The sequence below is a fragment of the Dendropsophus ebraccatus genome, chromosome 8, assembly GCF_027789765.1.
Source record: "Dendropsophus ebraccatus isolate aDenEbr1 chromosome 8, aDenEbr1.pat, whole genome shotgun sequence".
NCBI classification, from domain to species: domain Eukaryota; kingdom Metazoa; phylum Chordata; class Amphibia; order Anura; family Hylidae; genus Dendropsophus; species Dendropsophus ebraccatus.
In genome coordinates, this window is record NC_091461.1 from 123,034,819 (window position 1) to 123,053,332 (window position 18,514).

At 48.4% G+C, this 18,514-nt stretch overlaps 1 protein-coding gene across 6 annotated transcripts in view; it reads left to right on the plus strand.

Moving 5' to 3' along the window:
- The first annotated feature begins 17,452 nt into the window (after positions 1-17,452).
- RC3H1 (ring finger and CCCH-type domains 1) overlaps positions 17,453-18,514 on the plus strand; it is a 55,452-nt gene continuing 54,390 nt past the window's right edge. For 4 of the 6 annotated variants that reach the window (XM_069981659.1, XM_069981664.1, XM_069981663.1 and 1 more), the window contains exon 1: positions 17,453-17,571. The gene's annotated coding sequence lies outside the window, so the exon portion shown is untranslated. Of the gene's footprint in view, positions 17,572-18,028; positions 18,226-18,514 lie in introns of those variants that run through there. The other 2 variants (XM_069981661.1, XM_069981660.1) reach the window with 2 other exon arrangements.

Sequence of the window (18,514 nt, forward strand, 5' to 3'; positions counted from 1 at the left end):
GTGTACCTACTATATAGGGTTACAGAAGGGGTGTAACTACTATGTAGGGGTACAGAGGGGTGTAACTACTATATAGGGGTACAGAGGGGTGTACCTACTATATAGGGTTACAGAGGGGTGTAACTACTATATAGGGGTACAGAGGGGTGTAACTACTATATAGGGGTACAGAGGGGTGTAACTACTATATAGGGGTACAGAAAGGTGTAACTACTATATAGGGGTACAGAGGGGTGTAACTACTATATAGGGGTACAGAGGGGTGTAACTACTATATAGGGGTACAAGGGACCTAACTACTGAATGTGTTGGAGCCTCAAATATTTCTCTGGCAGATTCTGGAGATCCTATGAGGTCCGTACAGGTGATCCACTAAGTTTTTATACCACCTGGGTAAAGTGCCTTTGTGAGGTATTGCACAAAAGGGGATGAAGGAGATGTGATATGTATTTTGCCCATTAGGTGTCACTGTCTTATTTATTGTCTGCACAGCTGAAGGAAAGCCATGGGATAACTGTTTTATGTCACATGTTTTCATTTAACCAATTACAGGTTTAGGTGCTTTTCCCTCACTTTTCTACCAGTTAAACTTCTTCTCTCTCCTCTCCGATAATCACAGGGAAGCTCAGTTGCCCCTATAAAAGGGAGGTCAGTTTCTGGTGGGAGGTCTTCAGTTGTTAGTCTATGAGAAAGAGACACAGCCAGGGAGAGTTTTCCAAGCAAGTAACCTGTTCTAGAATGGAGTGCTAAACCCTTAGGTGGGGTAGCCGTCCTCTGAGGAAACCTTATCCACGCCTGGGATCCCTCTCCTATAGGTACAGCTAGGTAATGACCCCCAGTAGGACAAATATCTGAAGCTGACGTATCCTACTGACTAACGCACGACTCTTCTGAGAAGCCACGAAAAGTCTTCTACACTCAGTTGTAAAGTCCCGGGGCTCGTACTACCCAGCCTGGCACTGTCTGAACTAGTTGGGCAGATGGTGATCAGGTAGCACACCTAAACGTGAGTACGGGTATTCTTCTCTTCTATACACTTCTACTACAAGCTCATCCTGGAAGAGTACATTACTAGTTGGATAAGGCCCCTAAGAAGGTCCTCTTACTCACTCCTCAGTCTATCTCACCTTCTACTTTGTCTTCCTCTGTCACCTGCACCTGACGTGCTCACCTTCTGTCGCCAATTTTCCCTAGGTGTTACATCGTGGTCAGCTTCTTTCAAGCGAGGGAGTTTGTAGTGTCCCGGTACGGGTGGTCCACTAACTTTTTATACCATGTGGGTAAAGTGCCTTTGTAAGGTATCGCAAGATGGTGTCCATACTCACTCCTCAAGCTACCTCACCTTCTACCTTTCTCTTCCTCAATTTGCCACCAGTATTCTATTGTATTGCACTGAAGTTTTACAGATGCACGGTGCCTGCTGTTCGGGGGTGGGTTCCAACACTACTCTTGGCCACCATGATAAGTGTCCAAGTGACCCTACACCCACCTAGCTGCCACAACACCGCATAGCTACCCGGCATACGACAGATGTATAGCGGTAGTTCGTCAGACAAAGCATAGCTAGAATATTCCATGTAGTGGTGACCTGTGTAGGCCGCACCCCGAGGTAATGGATGGAAAGGAGTAAATATAGTTCAGTGTTTCTTGTGATGTAACTTCTCCCGTCTCCAGTGTTTCTTGGCAGACGTTGTTCGCTGGCACAAGTGGCGATCTATTCACTGACTTGTGGGATCAGAATGCCGAGTGACTGCCGCTCACTTCTCAGAGACAGAGAACAACAGAAATGTCAGGCATGAATTAATAAAACATCATTTAAAATAAGATTTAAAGGGTATCTGTCACTGCTTTGGTTAAAGGGGAAGTCCGGGAAAAATAATCGGCAAAATAATTTTAAGCTCTGTTGTTGCTCAACAAAATTCATGAAAATTACTTATAGACAATTATTAAGGGAAACGCACCTATAGAGCATTTTCTCTGCACTTACTACAGCATGGCGTGTTCAGGTCTCTGCACTTACTACAGCATGGTGTGTTCAGGTCCCTGCACTTACTACAGCATGGCATGTTCAGGTCCCTGCACTTACTACAGCATGGCGTGTTCAGGTCTCTGCACTTACTACAGCATGGCGTGTTCAGGTCCCTGCACTTACTACAGCATAGCATGTTCAGGTCCCTGCACTTATTACAGCATGGCGTGTTCAGGTCCCTGCACTTACTAAAGCATGGTGTGTTCAGGTCTCTGCACTTACTACAGCATGGCGTGTTCAGGTCCCTGCACTTACTACAGCATAGCATGTTCAGGTCCCTGCACTTATTACAGCATGGCGTGTTCAGGTCCCTGCACTTACTACAGCATGGTGTGTTCAGGTCTTTGTAATTACTACATCATGTTGTGTTCAGGTCCCTGCACTTACTACAGCATAGCATGTTTAGGTCTCTGTACTTACTACAGCATGGCGTGTTCAGGTCCCTGCACTTACTACAGCATGGCGTGTTCAGGTCCCTGCACTTACTACAACATGGCGTGTTCAGGTCCCTGCACTTACTACAACATGGCGTGTTCAGGTCCCTGCACTTACTACAACATGGCGTGTTCAGGTCCCTGCACTTACTACAACATGGCGTGTTCAGGTCTCTGCACTTACTACAACATGGCGTGTTCAGGTCCCTGCACTTACTACAATATGGCGTGTTCAGGTGTCTGCACTTACTACAACATGGCGTGTTCAGGTGTCTGCACTTACTACAGCATGGCGTGTTCAGGTCTCTGCACTTACTACAGCATGGTGTGTTCAGGTCCCTGCACTTACTACAGCATGGCGTGTTCAGGTCTCTGCACTTACTACAGCATGGCGTGTTCAGGTCTCTGCACTTACTACAGCATGGCGTGTTCAGGTCTCTGCAGTTACTACAGCATGGCGTGTTCAGGTCCCTGCACTTACTACAGCATGGCGTGTTCAGGTCTCTGTTAAGTTGGTGATGTCACGTAAACTGCCAATTCCTGCTGCTCCAGTCTGTCCGCAGTTTATGTGATGTGACATCACCAACTTTACAGAGACCTGAACACGCCATGCTGTAGTAAGTGCAGGGACCTGAACACACCATGCTGTAGTAAGTGCAGGGACCTGAACACGCCATGCTGTAGTAAGTGCAGAGACCTGAACACGCCATGCTGTAGTAAGTACAGGGACCTGAACACGCCATGCTGTAGTAAGTACAGAGACCTGAACACGCCATGCTGTAGTAAGTGCAGAGACCTGAACACGCCATGCTGTAGTAAGTACAGAGACCTGAACACGCCATGCTGTAGTAAGTGCAGAGACCTGAACACGCCATGCTGTAGTAAGTGCAGGGACCTGAACACGCCATGCTGTAGTAGCTGCAGGGACCTGAACACACCATGCTGTAGTAGCTGCAGGGATCTGAACACACCATGCTGTAGTAAGTGCAGAGACCTGAACACGCCATGCTGTAGTAAGTGCAGAGACCTGAACACGCCATGCTGTAGTAAGTGCAGAGACCTGAACACGCCATGCTGTAGTAAGTGCAGGGATCTGAACACACCATGTTGTAGTAAGTGCAGGGACCTGAACACGCCATGCTGTAGTAAGTGCAGAGACCTGAACACGCCATGTTGTAGTAAGTGCAGGGACCTGAACACGCCATGCTGTAGTAAGTGCAGGGACCTGAACACGCCATGTTGTAGTAAGTGCAGGGACCTGAACACGCCATGCTGTAATAAGTGCAGGGACCTGAACACGCCATGTTGTAGTAAGTGCAGGGACCTGAACACTCCATGTTGTAGTAAGTGCAGGGACCTGAACACGCCATGTTGTAGTAAGTGCAGGGACCTGAACACACCATGCTGTAGTAAGTACAGATGAAATGCTCTATAGGTGCCTTTCCTATAATAAGTGCCTATTAGTAATTTTTATAACTTTTGTTGGGCAATAACATATGTTAAAATGTTACGAAATTTCACGCCCACTCAGCGCTTCTTCCTGCCGACTACCGGCAGGAAGAAGCACTGAGTGGGCGTGAAACGTTGTTCCGGGGGTTGTACGCACCCGCAAGACCACCTGTCCTCCCTCACCTATTGGATTGAAGTCTGATGCAAAAAAGGACTTTTAAGCTTGGAAGATCGGTGAGTGCTCCAGTTTTTCTCATCTCTAATTTGCCGTATTTCTATGGGGATTTGCTGCTGCTCTGGACAGTTCCTGACATGGACAGAGGTGGCAGCAGAGAGGACTGTGTCAGACTGGAGGGAATACACCACTTCCTGCAGGACATACAGCAGCTGATAAGTACTGGGAGACTGGAGAGAATACACCACCTCCACCTAGGGCCGTATTTACCACTAGGCACCCGTGGTCCGGTGCCTAGGGCAGCACCTTGCAGGGGGGCAGCACCAGGGAGCAGGGGGACAGAAAAAACTATTTTTTTTGTTTTAATTTTTTTAGTTTCCCTCCTCCCGTTCAGACTTGCCAGTAAATCTGGTGTCTTTTTTCAGGGGGTGAGGGGTATGGTGTTATTGGTCAGGTCTGGTATCGCCAATAGGAGCGTGTAGATGGGGCGTCTTCAGGTTTAGTGCCTAGGGCAGCAGCAGTTGTTAATACAGCCCTGCCTCCACCACAGACTGACACAGACATGCTGCTGTATATATATATATATATATAGAGGAGCGCTCCCCTAAGGGGTCTACACATAGGGCCTATACTGAGCCTCATCGTACAGTTGATGGTTGGTGCTGTAGATATTGTCTCTCCCCATATAATAGTGTTGGAGATTGTTCACACCGTGCAGCCCAGGCCACATGTTACTGATGTGATTGTACTTTGGATATGACAGAGCTTTGGCTGCAGCCGCCACTACAGGGAGCTCTGTGCATGGGAATCATACAACTCATAGAACTTAATAGGAGCCGGACAGTTCTGCATGCAGCGAGCTCCCCCTGGATGCAGCTGGAGGAAACCCCTCTGACCGTGCAGGGAAACAGAAGAGGTGAGATGGTGCCGGACCCCAGATCGCCAAAATGATTCCTTAATCTACGTCCCCATTAATTTGGCATAAAAGATAATAATGCAATACAGGGAAACCTTGGATTACAGATAACCGGAACATTCTGCAAAACAAGCTAAGAATTATTACAAACCGCAACTCAGTAAATGAGCGAGATTCTCGAATAAAATTATTTGTGGGGGGATATAGGGGGTTAAAGGTTCACACTGTGTTTTTTTCATCCGTTTTTAATTTAAAAAAGAGGATGAAAAACGGATGCATCTTTTTATCATACACAAAAAAGTGGTCGACCATGTTTTTGTGTACGCTATAAAAAAAACGGACGCATTTTGATCTGTTGTTTTTTCCTTTTTTCTAATGGAAGTCAATGGAAAGACGTTTATTTGCATAAAACGGATGAGAAAACGGATTGCAAAAGCACAGTGTGAACCCAACCTAAGGGAATTAAGCACAACCATTCCATTTTAAAAATCCTGGCTGGAATACCCCTTTAGGGTGGGTTCACACATAGCGTATCCGCAGCGGATACCTCCCCAGTCACTTAAATGAGATTACATACTCGCAGCGAGATTGTCATCCCACTGCGACTATGGAAAAGTCAGCCCCCTTAACCGGCAAATCCTGGCGCTCAGCCAACCAGTGCACTGCGCCAGGGATATAATGGAAGTCAGTGGGAAAACAGATGCACACAAATGCAGTCTGAACACGGCCTTACTCGGAGTTATATTGTGTTGTGTTCCCTTTATTCTTTCAGCAGTGTATTGTTGTCTCCCCTCTTACACACAGATGTCTACTTTGCAGTGACGTCACTACGAGCACCATGGACATTGCACTGTAAAGATACTAGAGGAGAAGGAATCTCATTTCCATGTATATAAGATATCTATAGACGCGGTTATACAGGTTCTTCAGGAGTGTATCGAATATTTTCATAATGGCAAAGTATAAAGCTGTGATGGAAGTGGCCGCGAGTATTCTACATGTAGCTAGGCCTGCGGAGACCCATCTTGTGGCCCCGACTGCCGGCACCAGATCTAACACAAGATTATTTATGTACAGTATTGTTGTTTTAGAGAAGACATAACCAGTACTGCCTGTAGGGGGCAGCAGAACTCAGTGATACTGCACATGGTTTATGGGAATGGTGATCTACATAGGGGTATGTGGCTGGTCATGTATATGGAGGTTATGTGGCTGGTCCTGTATATGGAGGGTATGTGGCTGTATATGGAGGGTATGTGGCTGGTCATGTATATGGAGGATATGTGGCTGGTCCTGTATATGGAGGGTATGTGGCTGGTCCTGTATATGGAGGGTATGTGGCTGGTCCTGTATATGGGAGGGTATGTGGCTGGTCCTGTATATAGAGGGTATGTGGCTGCTCCTGTATATGGAGGGTATGTGGCTGGTCCTGTATATGGAGGGTATGTGGCTGGTCCTGTATATGGAGGGTATGTGGCTGTATATGGAGGGTATATGGCTGCTCCTGTATATAGAGGGTATGTGGCTGGTCCTGTATATAGAGGGTATGTGGCTGGTCCTGTATATGGAGGGTATGTGGCTGGTCCTGTATATGGAGGGTATGTGGCTGGTCCTGTATATGGAGGGTATGTGGCTGCTCCTGTATATGGAGGGTATGTGGCTGGTCCTGTATATAGAGGGTATGTGGCCGGTCCTGTATATGGAGGGTATGTGGCCGGTCCTGTATATAGAGGGTATGTGGCTGCTCCTGTATATAGAGGGTATGTGGCTGCATATACAGGACCAGCCATATACCCTCCATATACAGGACCAGCTATATACCCTCCATATACAGGACCAGCCACATACCCTCCCATATACAGGACCAGCCACATACCCTCCATATACAGGACCAGCCACATACCCTCCATATACAGGACCAGCCACATACCCTCCATATACAGGACCAGCCACATACCCTCTATATACAGGACCAGCCACATACCCTCTATATACAGGAGCAGCCACATACCCTCTATATACAGGACCAGCCACATACCCTCCATATACAGGAGCAGCCACATACCCTCCATATACAGGACCAGCCACATACCCTCCCATATACAGGACCAGCCACATACCCTCCCATATACAGGAGCAGCCACATACCCTCTATATACAGGAGCAGCCACATACCCTCCCATATACAGGACCAGCCACACACCCTCTATATACAGGACCAGCCACATACCCTCCATATACAGGACCAGCTACATACCCTCCATATACAGGAGCAGCCACATACCCTCCATATACAGGACCAGCTATATACCCTCCATATACAGGACCAGCCACATACCCTCTATATACAGGACCAGCCACATACCCTCCATATACAGGACCAGCTATATACCCTCCATATACAGGACCAGCCACATACCCTCCCATATACAGGACCAGCCACATACCCTCCCATATACAGGACCAGCCACATACCCTCCCATATACAGGACCAGCCACATACCCTCCATATACAGGAGCAGCCACATACCCTCTATATACAGGACCAGCCACATACCCTCTATATACAGGACCAGCTACATACCCTCCATATACAGGAGCAGCCACATACCCTCCATATACAGGACCAGCTATATACCCTCCATATACAGGACCAGCCACATACCCTCCATATACAGGACCAGCCACATACCCTCCCATATACAGGACCAGCCACATACCCTCCCATATACAGGACCAGCCACATACCCTCCATATACAGGAGCAGCTATATACCATCCATATACAGGAGCAGCCACATACCCTCCATATACAGGACCAGCCACACACCCTCCATATACAGGACCAGCCACATACCCTCCATATACAGCCACATACCCTCTATATACAGGACTAGCCACATACCCTATATACAGGACCAGCCACATACACTCCATATACAGGACCAGCCACATACCCTCCCATATACAGGACCGGCCACATACCCTCCATATACAGGACCAGCCACATACCCTCCATATACAGGACCGGCCACATACCCTCCATATACAGGACCAGCCACATACCCTCTATATACAGGACCAGCCACATACCCTCCATATACAGGAGCAGCCACATACCCTCCATATACAGGACCAGCCACATACCCTCCATATACAGCCACATACCCTCCATATACAGGACCAGCCACATACCCTCCATATACAGCCACATACCCTCCATATACAGGACCAGCCACATACCCTCCATATACAGGACCAGCCACATACCCTCCATATACAGGACCAGCCACATACCCTCCATATACAGGACCAGCTACATACACTCCATATACAGCCACATATCCTCCATATACAGGACCAGCCACATACCCTCCATATACAGGACCAGCTACATACACTCCATATACAGCCACATATCCTCCATATACAGGACCAGCCACATACCCTCCATATACAGGACCAGCCACATACCCTCCATATACAGGACCAGCCACATACCCTCCATATACAGGAGCAGCCACATACCCTCCATATACAGGACCAGCCACATACCCTCCATATACAGGACCAGCCACATACCCTCCATATACAGGACCAGCCACATACCCTCCATATACAGGACCAGCCACATACCCTCTATATACAGGACCAGCCACATACCCTCTATATACAGGACCAGCCACATACCCTCCAAATACAGGACCAGCCACATACCCTCTATATACAGGACCAGCCACATACCCTCCATATACAGGACCAGCCACATACCCTCCATATACAGCCACATACCCTCCATATACAGGACCGGCCACATACCCTCCTTATACAGGAGCAGCCACATACCCTCCTATATACAGGAGCAGCCACATACCCTCCATATACAGGACCAGCCACATACTCTCCATATACAGGAGCGGCCACATACCCTCTATATACAGGACCGGCCACATACCCTATATACAGGACCAGCCACATACCCTCCATATACAGGAGCAGCCACATACCCTCCATATACAGGAGCAGCCACATACCCTATATACAGGACCAGCCACATACCCTCCATATACAGGAGCAGCCACATACCCTCCATATACAGGAGCAGCCACATACCCTCCATATACAGCCACATACCCTCCATATACAGGACCAGCCACATACCCTCCATATACAGGAGCAGCCACATACCCTCCATATACAGGACCAGCCACATACCCTCCATATACAGGACCAGCCACATACCCTCTATATACAGGACCAGCCACATACCCTCCATATACAGGAGCAGCCACATACCCTCCATATACAGGAGCAGCCACATACCCTCCATATACAGCCACATACCCTCCATATACAGGACCAGCCACATACCCTCCCATATACAGGACCAGCCACATACCCTCCTATATACAGGAGCAGCCACATACCCTCCATATACAGGACCAGCCACATACCCTCCATATACAGGACCAGCCACATACCCTCCATATACAGGACCAGCCACACACCCTCCATATACAGGACCAGCCACATACCCTCCATATACAGGACCAGCTATATACCCTCCATATACAGGACCAGCCACATACCCTCCATATACAGGACCAGCCACATACCCTCCATATACAGGACCAGCCATATACCCTCCATATACAGGACCAGCTATATACCCTCTATATACAGGACCAGCCACATACCCTCCATATACAGGACCAGCCACATACCCTCCATATACAGGAGCAGCCACATACCCTCCATATACAGGACCAGCTATATACCGTCCATATACAGCCACATACCCTCTATATACAGGACCAGCCACATACCCTCCATATACAGGAGCAGCCACATACCCTCCATATACAGGACCAGCCACATACCCTCTATATACAGGAGCAGCCATATACCCTATATACAGGACCAGCCACATACCCTCTATATACAGGACCAGCCACATACCCTCCATATACAGGAGCAGCCACATACCCTCCATATACAGGAGCAGCCACATACCCTATATACAGGAGCAGCCACATACCCTCCATATACAGGAGCAGCCACATACCCTCCATATACAGGAGCAGCCACATACCCTCCATATACAGCCACATACCCTCCATATACAGGACCAGCCACATACCCTCCATATACAGGAGCAGCCACATACCCTCCATATACAGGAGCAGCCATATACCCTCTATATACAGGACCAGCCACATACCCTCTATATACAGGACCAGCCACATACCCTCTATATACAGGAGCAGCCACATACCCTCCATATACAGGAGCAGCCATATACCCTCTATATACAGGACCAGCCACATACCCTCTATATACAGGAGCAGCCACATACCCTCCATATACAGGACCAGCCACATACCCTCCATATACAGGGCCTGCCACATACCCTCCATATACAGGACCAGCCACATACCCTCCATATACAGGACCAGCCACATACCCTCCATATACAGGACCAGCCACATACCCTCCATATACAGGACCAGCCACATACCCTCCATATACAGGAGCAGCCACATACCCTATATATACAGCCACATACCCTCCATATACAGGACCAGCCACATACCCTCCATATACAGCCACATACCCTCCATATACAGGAGCAGCCACATACCCTCCATATACAGGACCAGCCACATACCCTCCATATACAGGACCAGCCACATACCCTCTATATACAGGACCAGCCACATACCCTCTATACACAGGACCAGCCACATACCCTCCATATACAGGACCAGCCACATACCCTCTATATACAGGACCAGCCACATACCCTCCATATACAGGACCAGCCACATACCCTCCATATACAGCCACATACCCTCCATATACAGGACCGGCCACATACCCTCCATATACAGGAGCAGCCACATACCCTCCATATACAGCCACATACCCTCCATATACAGGAGCAGCCACATACCCTCCATATACAGGACCGGCCACATACCCTCCATATACAGGAGCAGCCACATACCCTCCATATACAGGACCAGCCACATACCCTCCATATACAGCCACATACCCTCCATATACAGGAGCAGCCACATACCCTCCATATACAGGACCGGCCACATACCCTCCATATACAGGAGCAGCCACATACCCTCCTTATACAGGACCAGCCACATACTCTCCATATACAGCCACATACCCTCCATATACAGGACCGGCCACATACCCTCCATATACAGCCACATACCCCATATACAGGAGCAGCCACATACCCTCCATATACAGGACCAGCCACATACTCTCCATATACAGGAGCGGCCACATACCCTCTATATACAGGACCAGCCACATACCCTATATACAGGACCAGCCACATACCCTATATACAGGACCAGCCACATACCCTCCATATACAGGAGCAGCCACATACCCTCCATATACAGGAGCAGCCACATACCCTCCATATACAGCCACATACCCTCCATATACAGGACCAGCCACATACCCTCCATATACAGGAGCAGCCACATACCCTCCATATACAGGAGCAGCCACATACCCTCTATATACAGGACCAGCCACATACCCTCCATATACAGGAGCAGCCACATACCCTCCATATACAGGACAGGCCACATACCCTCCATATACAGGAGCAGCCACATACCCTCCATATACAGCCACATACCCTCCATATACAGGACCAGCCACATACCCTCCATATACAGCCACATACCCTCCATATACAGGAGCAGCCACATATCCTATATACAGGACCAGCCACATACCCTCCATATACAGGACCAGCCACATACCCTCCATATACAGGACCAGCCACATACCCTCCATATACAGGACCAGCCACATACCCTCTATATACAGGAGCAGCCACATACCCTCCATATACAGGAGCAGCCACATACCCTCTATATACAGGAGCAGCCACATACCCTCCATATACAGGACCAGCCACATACCCTCCTATATACAGGAGCAGCCACATACCAGCACATACCAGGACCAGCTATATACCCTCCATATACAATACAAGTCTGTAAAGCTGACATAAGAGACGTGTGAATCATTGAGCAGTAAATGATATTAGACGTGGACAGGATGTCAGTGCTTCCTAATAGAGAATCTGTCATGGGACCAATGGCCAACAATGCGTCTATTCATCCCTCCCAGTCCTCACCATCCAGCGCTGATCCAGAAGCCTGAGGACGTCTCAGACGCTCTTTAAAACGACAGTGACCCTTTAGTTTGTGTTGTGAGATCCGTCTGGTAAGTTATATTATTGCCCCATTAGGCCTTGTGCCCACGGCTGTCATGTGGTCGGGATAAAAGGAGAGACCCCATAGCAGCCATACAGAGACCGAGGGCCCCTCTCACACGGCAGCAGAAGAACCAGATCAGCTGATCACTCACTGAACCTATGAGGACGTTACCTTCCGTTCCTGTGTAATAAATGCGGCTGGTGGCTGACTAACCATAGGCATTGCTGGTGCAGCCCTGGCCACATGATTACTGAGCTGAGTGATGGGATCTATAAGCGTGCACTGACATAGGAGACCACTTTGAAGCTCTCCCCCCTGTCTTCATGGTTCTCTTATGGAGAGGGGAGGGGTGAAGGGAGATGAGGCATCAAAGAGTTAATTTACAGCTACATCGCCAGGCTATCTCCTCTGACAGTCAGTACTGACCTCTGAATACTAGCTTTTACACAGGTCCTGCTGTGTAATCCTTTGTTCTCTTTCCTCCCCCCTCCCCTCTCCATAGATGACACAGGGCTCGACTGTGTAAAACAGTCAAGACATCACCATGTTATCCAGGAAGTGACATCATCACCATGTTATCTAGGAAGTGACATCACCATGTTATCCAGGAAGTGACATCACCATGTTATCCAGGAAGTGACATCATCACCATGTTATCTAGGAAGTGACATCACCATGTTATCCAGGAAGTGACATCACCATGTTATCCAGGAAGTGACATCATCACCATGTTATCCAGGAAGTGACATCACCATGTTATTGTCAGGCTAGGGAGACATAGACAAGACAGTGCACCCTGAAACTTGCCCCAACCAATGTTCCCTGCCTACTTGCCACGGACAACCCTAAACGGTCGTGGACAACCACGGAGTCGGTCCCTACACTAAGTAGGTGAAGACACAAAACGTAGACAGACAAAAAAAACAATGGAGGTTAGTCAGCTAACCGAGTCAAAACCAATCGGACAACGTAGTACAAAATCAGAAAGAGAGCGGATAGTCAAATGTCAAGCAAGAGGTCAGAACACGGGCAGAGCAATAGCAAGGGGATTAGGACAGGGAACGCTGGGAAAGGAGCAGGGAGCTGGGACTAGTAACAACTAATAGCCAGCAGGGAACTGAGGAGCTGGCTGCCTTTCATCCAGGATCAGAGCTTAGGTCCAGCAGCTGATTGGAGCAGCCCTGATCCAGCACCAAGCTCAGCTGAACAGATCTAGCAGTGCAGTAACCCCTGCACTGCCAGAAGTCTGACAGGCAAGGCAGGTGTGGCTGGAAAGTAAAACACAGTTCATTCAGTGCAAACACAGACAGAAATTCAGCGCTTCCTCGGCCGCCCGACACGGACTGCGGAGCGCAAAGTCACATTCCTAACAGTTATCCAGGAAGTGACATCACCATGTTATCCAGGAAGTTACATAACCATGTTATGCAGGAAGTTACATAACCATGTTATCCAGGAAGTGACATCACCATGTTATCCAGGAAGTTACATAACCATGTTATCCAGGAAGTGACATCACCATGTTATCCAGGAAGTTACATAACCATGTTATCCAGGAAGTGACATCACCATGTTATCCAGGAAGTGACATCACCATGTTATTCAGGAAGTGACATCATCACCATGTTATCCAGGAAGTGGCATCACCATGTTATCCAGGAAGTGACATCACCATGTTATTCAGGAAGTGACATCACCATGTTATTCAGGAAGTGACATCATCATGTTATTCAGGAAGTGACATCATCATGTTATCCAGGAAGTGACATCACCATGTTATCCAGGAAGTGACATCATCACCATGTTATCCAGGAAGTGACATCATCATGTTATTCAGGAAGTGACATCACCATGTTATCCAGGAAGTGACATCACCATGTTATCCAGGAAGTGACATCATCACCATGTTATCCAGGAAGTGGCATCACCATGTTATCCAGGAAGTGACATCACCATGTTATTCAGGAAGTGACATCATCATGTTATTCAGGAAGTGACATCATCATGTTATCCAGGAGGTGAAGCCTTGATGCAGTAGTAAGTGCAGGGAGAAAAGCACTTTATAATCATTTCCTGTAATAAGTGTATAATGGTGATTTGTATAACTTTTGGGCTGAAATACAATACTTTTTTTTGCCAGACTACTCTTTTAACACTACTTGGTATTGTACTGCGGAGGTGAGTGGCACACATGATGTAGAGATTCCCTTTCTTTTCCCTCATTCCTGCAGAGCAAAAATTTCTGTCCCTTATTTTATTTTTTCTTCTTTATTCCCTTTTCTATAGTGATAATAATTATCTTTGCTATTTTTGTTTTATTTATGTGGTACTCAGATATGGATGTATCCTTTACATTGTATATATACAGTAGTACCTTGGTTTAAGAGTAACTTGGTTTAAGAGCGTTTTGGTTTAAGAGCTCACAGTTTTTCAAAATTGTGACTTGGTTTAAGAGCATTGCTTTGGTGTAAGAGCTCCCTGTACTAGGTGGGAGCGCGAGTTGGGAAGGGACATGGTCTATATAGTGGGGTCTACAGCCCTGTACTCTAACCCAGGAAGTCTCCCTTGCCTTCCAAATCATAGCAGATCCACTTCAGGCTGGGGCTTACATCAGGGGACAGGACTGTGGAGGTAATCTCTCCATAGCTGTAACCCCTCTCTCCCCGGACAGAGTGCTGCATGTATGTGCCCACATCTGTCCTGCTCGGTCCTTCATGCTCCCTGCAGTGTCTGTCAGTCCTGATTGGTCCATGCTGAACCTCCCCCCCCTTCTCCATTGCTGTCATGTGACCACACAGACCTCTGACAGCAGCCCTGCTTCTCTATTCTAGCCTGTTGTACTACGCTCCTGCATTATGGGGATCTGCAGTTCCACCCTGTATCTACAAACTGCTGCTGTGTTTCAGGTTTATGCACATTATATACATTATATTCCACATGCTGATTGCTATACTGCACAGTAACCTATAATATCACATATTCTGCTGTTTATAAATGTCTCTTTCATTTGTCTTACATGTTATTGAAAATATAAAATCATTATATTTGGGGAGTGGAACCAATTGTCTGCATATCAGTGATTTCTTATGGGAAAATTTGCTTTGGTTTAAGAGTGGATTTGGATTACAAGCAAAGTCCCAGCACGAATTATGCTCCTAATCCAAGGCACCACTGTACTTTGATTCATATATTACTAAAAAAAAAACAGCAAATTATATTGCAAAAAAAAAGAGCGGTGCTGTCTCTGGAAGAAAGCGTCCATGTTTTTGTAGCGCTGGATAAGCCCTTTAATTGGACTGCAGACACCGCCCAAATGTGCTCACAATGCAAATAAAATAAAATGATGTAATATGGTAATATCGGCCACAGGAACATATCAAACAGTGGCCGTTGTTTATACACTGTGTGAACATAGCCTAAGAGGAGGCAAATCCATGAAACGTTGTGCACCAAAATAAAAAACACAATGAGAGAGCGCGGTGGTGTAGGAGAAGCCGGATGACGCATGGGGCTGAAACGACGTCCATCACCACATTACCATACAAAGTAACGGCCGGATTTACGGGAGGAGGTAACACTGCAGTGTATGTAGATGATGTGCGGGCACCAGGTATGATGGGAGCAGTAGCGGATGTATAGAGTGTCAGTGCATGATGGGAGTCGTAGTTGTACAACAGTTGGAGAGCGTCAGGTTAGGAAACACGGAGCAATAATGGAGATTCCCGTATTTACTGGAAGAGAATTTTATAGCAACATTTTCTACCCCAGATCCAAAGCCGTTATCTGCTGTGCACTGCGGTATTATATGTGATAGAACGCACGGTGTGCACTGCGGTATTATATGTGATAGAACGCACGGTGTGCACTGCGGTATTATATGTGATAGAGAACGCACGGTGTGCACTGCGGTATTATATGTGATAGAGAACGCACGGTGTGCACTGCGGTATTATATGTGATAGAGAACGCACGGTGTGCACTGCGGTATTATATGTGATAGAGAACACACGGTGTGCACTGCGGTATTATATGTGATAGAGAACGCACGGTGTGCACTGCGGTATTATATGTGATAGAGAACACACGGTGTGCACTGCGGTATTATATGTGATAGAGAACACACGGTGTGCACTGCGGTATTATATGTGATAGAGAACACACGGTGTGCACTGCGGTATTATATGTGATAGAGAACGCACGGTGTGCACTGCGGTATTATATGTGATAGAGAACACACAGTGTGCACTGCGGTATTCAATGTGATAGAGAACGCACGGTGTGCACTGCGGTATAACCAGGCGGTATTATATGTGATAGAACGCACGGTGTGCACTGCGGTATTATATGTGATAGAGAACGCACGGTGTGCACTGCGGTATTATATGTGATAGAGAACGCACGGTGTGCACTGCGGTATTATATGTGATAGAGAACGCACGGTGTGCACTGCGGTATTATATGTGATAGAGAACGCACGGTGTGCACTGCGGTATTATATGTGATAGAGAACACACGGTGTGCACTGCGGTATTATATGTGATAGAGAACACACGGTGTGCACTGCGGTATTCAATATGATAGGATGCACGGTGTGCACTGCGGTATTATATGTGATAGAATGCACGGTGTGCACTGCGGTATAACCAGGCGGTATTATATGTGATAGAACGCGCGGTGTGCACTGCGCTATAACCAAGCGGTATTATATGTGATAGAGAACGCACGGTGTGCACTGCGGTATAACCAGGCGGTATTATATGTGATAGAACGCACGGTGTGCACTGCGCTATAACCAGGCGGTATTATATGTGATAGAACGCACGGTGTGCACTGCGGTATTATATGTGATAGAACGCACGGTGTGCACTGCGGTATTATATGTGATAGAGAACGCACGGTGTGCACTGCGGTATTATATGTGATAGAGAACGCACGGTGTGCACTGCGCTATAACCAGGCGGTATTATATGTGATAGAACGCACGGTGTGCACTGCGGTATTATATGTGATAGAGAACGCACGGTGTGCACGGGGCTGGATGCGGTTCTCGGTGATGAGACCAGACAGCCGGGAAGCTATGGGCAGATGTCGTTGGGGAGAGGAGGAGGAGGAGGAAGAGGAGGAGGGGGAGCAGGAGGAGGAGGGGGTGATTGTGGACTGGGGGAGGGGAGGGGTCGCGGAGGATTCTGGGAGCAGGAAGAAGAGCTGAGCAGCCGGAAGGACACGATGCTCCCCGCTCTCCGCCAGGCGAGCCCCCCGCCGGCAGCTCGAAATGCCCGGGACACGGACAGCTGAGACCCATCGCCGGTGAGTAGCCGCCTCCCGCTCGGGGCTGGGTCCCGGGGCTTCCGCCGTGGCGGCTCTCGGAGGGGGCGGGAGGGTTGTGCTATTCTCAGCTCCCCCGGGGGGAAGGTGGGGGATGGCCGAGATCACCGCCGCTGCTGCTGGGTGACAACGGATAGGCCGCAGCCTCCTGGGGGCCGCCGAGGCCTGGAGCGGGGTGACTCGGCACCGGCCCCGCCCAGACACCGCTCCCCGTCCGCTCCTCTCCCGGCCCTGCTGTTTACTAACGGGAACAATACCGCGGGCCGCAGCCGCCCATAGCAACCAATCACACGGCCGCTTTCGTTTTGTAATCCGCAGCGCACGTCTAAGAGCCGCGATCTGATTGGCTGCTGTTCAGTGTATTATCGGCGTCAGTGAGGCCCAGTGGCCGTTGCCCATGGCAACCAATCAGACGACCGATTTGGTTGCTAATGGCAACGGTTGACTTCCTGTCCCCTCTGTCAAGCTCAGTGTGGCTGGGGGTCCGGGTCTCTGTGGTCTCCACATTCAGACATGGAAACAGGTTGTGTGAACAGTGACCAAGCTCAAATGTGGTAAATCAGGTGACCGGTGAGGGTGCAGCCATTGTGTCCCTGGTTGTCATGGTTACCACACACAGGGATCGCACCACGCCAGGTTTAGTTTTTTTATACGTTGTGTTAAATAAATAAATCTGTATGTGTGTACGGGCGGCGGCGGTATCATGGCGTCTGCATCAGGATGATGGGTTACCGGGCCGGCATGTCTGTAGTGATAGGACGCTCTATGCCGTGGCCACCAGTAATGGGAAACCTGCACAACTACAACTCCCAGCATGCCCGCAACACCAAAGCTTTAGCTCTCCAGGGATGATGGGAGTTGTAGTGTTGCACCAGGCGGAGATCCCTTGGGTTCCCCATCCCTGAGATGAGCCGATTAGTTCAGA